Genomic DNA, 7812 nt, shown 5'->3' with positions numbered 1-7812 from the left:
TTACCACTGGCTTTGAGAAACGTTTCCTGCAAACAAATTGCTGATGGTTTGAAATCTTGTATTAAAATTTGGAGATCATTAAAGTTGTTCCGAAGTCCTCTACAATTCCATTGTATTATATGGTCATGGCCACTCATGGAGGCTTAACTGGTGATCGAGAGTGTGGGGAATGTTCTCTACGCTGCAATGTCTGCGATGGAGTGACTTCCATATCGAGAGGTTCAAAGGTATTATGAACCTGCACAGGGGTCAGTATGGGGGAAGATGCCTCAATATGTTTAAGGGACCGTGCCTCCTGTTTCCGCTGTTTTCTTTCTTTTGCACTCATTTTTCTGTTCATTTTCAGTTCAGGAAGACAGTCAGGGTCAGTGACTGGTCCAGAAGTAGTTGCTATTTCTGGTGCAGTTTCAGTTTGCGAAGCTGATGAAATGGAAGTGTCAGTGTCTTTAGCATTGATTTGAAACAATGTTTTCTGATGGGTTGATACCCAGCTTATGGCTGTCTGACAACAACTGTCAACTTTAAGAGGCGGAGGAGGAGAAGAGGAGACTACAGTAGAATATGTCTGTAAAGAAGAAGGATTGTCCGATGTATGTGCCACTAATTTCTTTGCGTCTGTGAAAGAAATATCATTGGTATATTTTACTTTCAGAATTTTTGTTTGCGTAAGAAAAGAAGGACACGATTTAGAAGAGGACATGTGATTACCACTGCAGTTTGCACATTTGATTACATCAGTGCAGTCCGTGCTATCATGTTGTTTACTACAGCGGGAGCAAACTTGCGTGTTGCGACAAGACTTCGCTCCATGTCCAAAACGTTGACAATTAAAACAACGGAGTGGATGAGGAATGTAAACATCCACACCGATGTTGAAATATCCAGCCTTGATAGATGAAGGGATTTTTGATAGGCCAAACGTAAACAGGTAAGTATTGGTGTTAAGAATCTTGTCACCATCCTTCCTGGTAAAACGTTTAACTGACGTTACACCTTGAGATGTCATTTCTACAGCAATTTCCTCTTCGGACATGTCTGAAAGGCACTTCGCGCGATCTCGGACAATGCCTCTACACGAATTCAAAGTTTTATGCACGGACACAACAATCTCCGTGTTCGCAAACTGATGTGCTTTCAGGAGATTTTCAGACTGTTGTCTCCTTGAACATTCCACAAGCAGGGAACCAGAGCGGAGACGAGTGACATTTTTCACTGTGCCACATATTCCTTCAATGGATTTGGAAACTACAAAGGATTGATTTTTAGTGGACCACCATCAGCTCCTTCTACAACCAGAAATCGTGGCCAAGAATCAGTATGTGGATGAGACTCCTCATCGGAAGATAGTGAAACATCTGGATCAATATGCCGTCTTTTCGTTTTGGAGCGAGAACCAGTCAATTGTAAGGTAGCCATAATGTAAGAAAGATTATTCAACATCCCTGCTCCTCACCCGCCATCGAGTGTCAACAAGGACAGTGATGTAGTGGAAGCCAACTACAAACACCAAGGCTACAGGAATGCTATACTCCAGCAAAATGGACACAGATAGCTGATTTTGCCAAACAAGGTATAAGTCAGGCTGGTTCTGCCCTAGACAGATCCCTGAAGACAAACAGAACCCGGAGGTCAAAAATGCCAGATTGGCCCATGAGCCACCGCCTTCTGGCATAGGACTCTAGGCATTGTAATATATGAGTAATTCGTACATAGAAAATCGAAATGTCCAAGACCCAGTAACAAAATGTGCATAAAATAATCACCATGCACAGGGCTTGGCGTGACCAGCCGATTGATAGAACCGGGCCAGTTCTACCACCCGTCTAGGTGAAGTAAGGGGCGAAGTGGTGTGTTGGGCAAGAGGAACACGGTTCCAGGCTCCCAGTGCCCTCAACCACCAGCCTCCCGTCCTCCACCGACACAGGGGCGCAACCCACGGCAAACGGGTTGGTGGACCAAAATATCCCCCCCGGGTCCACAACGGGGGTTGAAGGGCGCTTAGCGTGACCCAGCACCCACCACGAGGAGGTGGCCCTTCATGGATGTGAAGGCCCGTGCATTTTCATTTTCACGAATGTCATATGGAATCTTTTACCATATCTGCCTTTTCCGGTGCGTTTGGTCGATATGCTTTTTCATCAGAAAACACACTAATGTTGGTAATAACTGTCAATTTGGATAGAAACACGTTAAGAAAACAGTACAAACATAATAAATACACCACCTTGCAAGAACAAAATTTTGCATTTGGTTTTGCAAAGCGACGTTTCTTTTGTGGTTCAGTGTAGTTAATTAACAACACAATATGAACATGCGCTACAGGTCACCAGCTGAAGGTAGATTACCATACGAGGCACCATGTGGACTTACAGTGCCTTGTCACCAGCGGGTAAGTGACAGAGAGAATCAGTCAGCCAGCCAGCCAGCCAACAATCAATCCGACCACCCGTGAATTCTTACTTTGCAAATTGTTGCTGCTCAATATATTTTTGTACTTGTGTCTCAAAATTTGTTTAACCTTAAGAAAGACTGAAACAACTTTAATTTCATTCTGGATTGGGGAAGTCGGCAGACAGCCTGGAGAGCGCGAACAGACCAGCAGTAAGGCAAGCCAAGGATGGACGTACACTGACCAGCTAATTGACCAGCTAATCCAGTCAATCTGCTGCCGAAGTGTCCATCTGAACTTGGACGTAAGAGGGCGGGGAACCAAAACTAAATAATGTAATTTAAATTAAGTAAATTGTGTAAAGCATACTGGGCCTTACTATGCAGAATAATTCAGCTGTTGCTGATGAGACACTGGAAATTTGATCCCGATCCGAAAATAAATGAAGTTTATATCATATATTGTGAGGTGAGGTGAAAGCACGGGGGCGTGTCGCGCTTAAAACAGCGTTAGAAAGACATATCGGTATATAGACCCTACCCTAATACTATACTCATGGAAACGAATAAGGGAACACATGAAAGTGCAAGTGTTCCTTTATTCTTTTCCAGGTTTCTTTACGAAGTATATATTACACTGTGAGCGAAATTCTGGAAATAAATAAAGGAACGCTAGCAATTTCATGTGTTCCCTTAATTGGTTCAATGAGTATATATAAAAGGAAAGGGATGTAACGACGAAACCATCTCCTCAATCAAAGTTTGATTTTACCACGTAAAATATTTTTAGCTGAGGATCGACAGCTAGATGATTTCCCTACAAAATGAGCTATAAATGGTCACAAACGGATCATTATTTCAAAAGTTAAACGCACCGAAAACAGCTACCTCCGCAATTCCACACCAAAATCATGGATCAGCCAAGACAGCAAACACTCACCTTTTTAATTTGTGTATTAATTCCAGGCACGTTGACAGCACCTACGTAAGACTGGATTGTATCAGCAGCGGTATTCCACGCGTCTAAAAACGTTTTGCAACATCTTCAAAATGGTGGCACTTCCGGTCACGTGACCCAATATAGCGTCACTTCCGGTAAGGAGAGATAACTCTTCCGGTTCCGATCAATTTCCAAAACGCTTTCGTATTCCTCCCAGCAGACGAGGGTGACGGAACGTTGTAGGGGTTCTGCAAACTGAAGTTCAAGTCCCAACTTGCCCATCTGTCGTGGGTAGTTATACCCTTCATCTAGTCCCAGATCCGCAGTCAGATCCACCACCCACACAGTGAATCCGTTCCTGAACTTGTCCAGGGTGAGGTTGCAGGGATGCCACAGGAGTCCCGTGTTGCGGAACAGATTCATGTACAACTGTTTGAGCGAGGCACGGTTGTTCTGAAAGTCACTTTTGATTTCAGTTCCATGCACTTCCTGCCCGTTGAGTTTTAGCTTGAGGCTTGTCACGTTGTTGGAAATGGAAGGGGTTCTTTTCCTTGCTGAAGGCAAAAGTATCATTGTACACCAATCACAACACCACTCGTTTGGGCAGCTGGCCTCCAATCAGTTGATCTTTGTGGAAATCGAGGGCCGTGACTTGGACTCGGGTCAAAGGATATTTGGCCGTGACTCCTGGTGACATGTTGTTCTGTATGGCAGGATCAATGTTGACTTGGCGCACATAAAACTCAGCTTTGGTCAGTTCAAATTGACACTCAGCATCTCCAGCACTCATCAAGTAGAAATCACTTGGACTGTGAATCAGTTCTAGTTTCATGGGGACTCCATCCACCAGCTACCGATCTTGGAGAAACAGAGGCGACTGTCAGTTCCACTTCTCGGGTGGGCAGAATGACCCTTCGTCGTGCAACAAGTCCTGCGTTGGCATTCTGGTCAATGGCATTAAAGTCATCCATTTTTCTAGCTTCATCTGTGTACCATCCTGGGCACTGGAGATGAGTCCCTTTGGAGTAACGTTTCCAAATAGGCTGGATAGGGATACGTTCCCATGAAGGGAGTAATTTCCAGCTGGTTGTGCCCCACTTGAACACACACTTCTCGAAAGAGGGAATGAATCATGTTGTCCACTGTGGACACGATGAGTGGCGCATTGCCAAAATGATTTGCATCTGCACCATCTGTATTCTGGATTTGAGGCCGATGTGGAGGTAACACTGGCTCAAATCGATGTAGGCATTGACAGGGTTAGCAATGTTAAATTGGAAGGGACCTGCGACTAAAGCAGGTGCAAGAGGGCTGTATCGAATCCACTGACCATCTTGGACTGAGGTCACCACAGGGGATACAGAAAAGAGATCCAATTGTCTTGACCGAACCGTATCTGATGTTGAACCCCTTTTCCATCTGGACGGCCCTTTATGATGCCTGATCAGGGACATCTAGACCCCAACAACTACAGGTGGTGGTGGTTGGTGGTATACCGTGTTCAGAGCATGCTGCTCTTCTCTTGCATTCTTCTTCTTTGTCCACCAATCGTCTGTAGTTGTCATTCACTTTTTCCTCTGGACAAAACACGCACAAGTATTCAAAAGGGACTTTGGCATGCTTCAGGTGTTCTTGTCAGTGTCGGTCTGTGGCTTCCCACTGATGACGTTTCAGGCTGCAGCAATAACAGATCACGCTATCACCGTGTCCATGATAGAAATAGCCAGCCATGGCCAAGTCATAAGGCGTCTGTGCCATCTGTTTAGATCATGTTTGAAACGACCTCGCACGTTGAGGAAACGGAGCATACGAAGGGTGGGTAGGATTCTCCACGGTGTATCCATGTTGTCTCCATGGGGATGACGGGGATGACGGAGCAGAAGGAGGAATATCCCCAGATTGTCTCTATGGGGATGAATGAATATCCAGAGAAAACTTCTTGTGCCTGATCGTTTGAGACACCCATTCCGTATCCTTGACGTCGAATGCACCGTTTTCTTTTGCGCGCTGGTGATCCTGGTGGGTGCTGTCCCAAGGTGGCGAGTAAGGCTTGTTTCCCATGATGTTGCAAACTATCCCCGACACTTTAGTGTCCGGAACTGATATCTTGCACCAATCCTGGCATCATCTTGTTTTGAGAGCTGATTTTCCCACCGTCGTGAGGACGGAGAGGGCTGAACGTCCTAAGTTTCCCAAGATATTTCCGAGACCTCTCCCTCGTTGATGAATGCATCCTCCGTACAGAGTAAAGCCTCGCCCTTGCTGTTGTCCACCCAAGCCAGTGCCACAGTGGTGTCTGATACACTGGTGTCCTACCATACTGAGGCTCAGTATGCACCCAGACGATGTGGGACGGAAATGTAGTGTCACGATGGTCTTCCTGATCTGGAATGGCACGAGACGTCCTACGTCATCTGTTAAATAGATTCTGATGGCATCCGTGGTTCCCTGGCGCAATCCCATGTATCGTAGGTGTTAAGGTGTTTTGATCATGAAGCTGTCTTCATCATCTGACGGGACACGGGGACATACATCAGTAAGGGTGCCATGGTATCCCCGACGATTTGATCTTCCACCACATCCGAGTAGACAACATATGTTGGTGTAGGCAGACTTGATGGTATCGTGGCCAGGTTGGGTTGCTGTTTTGCAGGAGGAACCCGTGATGGCTCTATACATGGGAGCAAGTAGCCGAAGCAACAGGCCAACAAAGTGGTCCACAACTGTTTCTCACCGTGGTCCAACGCCAACTGAACCATGCTCATGATGACCACGCTATATATCAGAAACACTTGGGAGAAAAACACCACTTCACTTCATGGCAAGTCCATGCCAAAGCAACACCAGCGTGAGGTACCAGGAGATGGCTTGCCCTCCTTGGACCTGAGCCTAGAGATCGGTTCACTCTGGATGATGGGGGATGCCCAACTGATTGTGGGAGACTGGAGGCAACACTATTTACAGACCAAATGAGCAGCAGGGATCCATGAATCAAAGCTGGCAGAGTATCCTGATCATCTCACGAACACCTCTTCCTTCTTTTGACGTCGTCTTTTCAGGACCTGATCCACTTTGTACACGTCACCCATTTTCTGAATTTGTTGCAGTCCTTCCGGGTAAAAGGTGCCTGGCAGCACTTCTTCATGATCATCTTTCACTTGGTTGACAGGAGGAACACTGCATCTCACGACCAGATCCACTGTGAACAGTTCGGTGGTCCAGTTGGGAAGGTACCCTTTGTCAAAAGTTCCTTTTGTCTTGTTAAAATGGACACGGGTCCCAGGAAACAAGAGATGGTGTTGTTTCTACTTCTTTGTCTTCAGTTGGCGCTTCTTCTTCTGCTGTTGTCATTCCATGTGATCCTTCACCCGAAGTTCAAGGTAGGGAGCATTGGGATGAACATCGTGGGTCCAATCGACGCGATGATTGTAGGAATGCAGCAGTTGCATAATGCCCAGAGGTAGTGTCATGTTCCATGTTGGGTGAAATAACGCCACAAACAGTTTTTCAACGTCTTTTGAAAATGTTTCTGGTTTCTGGGTTTTGACTGGTGTAGAAATGGATGCCACGTTTCTTGAACGAGTGAGTTTAGTTTTATGCCGCACTCAGCAATATTCCAGCTATATTGCGGCGGTCTGTAAATAATCGAGTCTGGACCAGACAATCCAGTGATCAACAGCATGAGCTTCGATCTGCGCAATTGGGAACCGATGACATGTGTCAACCAAGTCAGCGATCGTGACCACCCCGATCCCGTTAGTCGCCTCTTACGACAAGCATGGGTTACTGAAGGCACATTCTAACCCAGACCTTCACGGGTACGTTTCTTGAGGAAGGCCTGAAGGCTTATTAACAAATTCAGTGCCTTTGTCTGTCTGTAACTGGGATGGCACACATGCTTTGGCTTGTTTCAGGATCCGTTGAAAGGCCTCTATCAAAGTGGCACAGGTCTTTGACTTCATGGGTTGCAGCCAAGCCATTTTGGATAAGACATCGATGACAGACAGCAAAAATTGGTAGCCTTGGTTCTCTTTCTGATACGCTAGGAGGTCACTCAATTCGGCTTGCCACAATTCATCCATGCTACCCACACGGTAATGATCCCTGGGAAATGAGTGTCGAGCTGATTTGTGCAAGGTGTACGTGTCCTTGGTTTTCAACCATTGGCGAACCTGGTGTTGCGTGGGTCTTGGGCCCGCTTTGGTTTGACGTCCTGCTGCTGCTGCTGCTTGGAATTGTAGTAGGTGTTGTGGAGCCATCATGTCCATGCAGGAGACAAATAGCCCAGCGGATAAGTGATCAAATTGTGCACTTTGTGTTACAAGCATGAAACTTGGCATGATTGTAGCTTATACCATTCTAACTGAATAAAGATCGAGAGGCCTCGCAGATTTTTTATATTTTCCATAATTTGGGGGGGGGGGAAAAGTGAAAAAATATAATTTTTTATACTATTTTCGTTATAACCTTTTTACAAAATTCTC

This window comes from Haliotis rubra, unplaced genomic scaffold (genome assembly GCF_003918875.1).
Source record: "Haliotis rubra isolate DU_JTF1 unplaced genomic scaffold, ASM391887v1 Scf58, whole genome shotgun sequence".
Taxonomy (NCBI): domain Eukaryota; kingdom Metazoa; phylum Mollusca; class Gastropoda; order Lepetellida; family Haliotidae; genus Haliotis; species Haliotis rubra.
Note: the sequence above shows the minus strand (reverse complement) of the source record.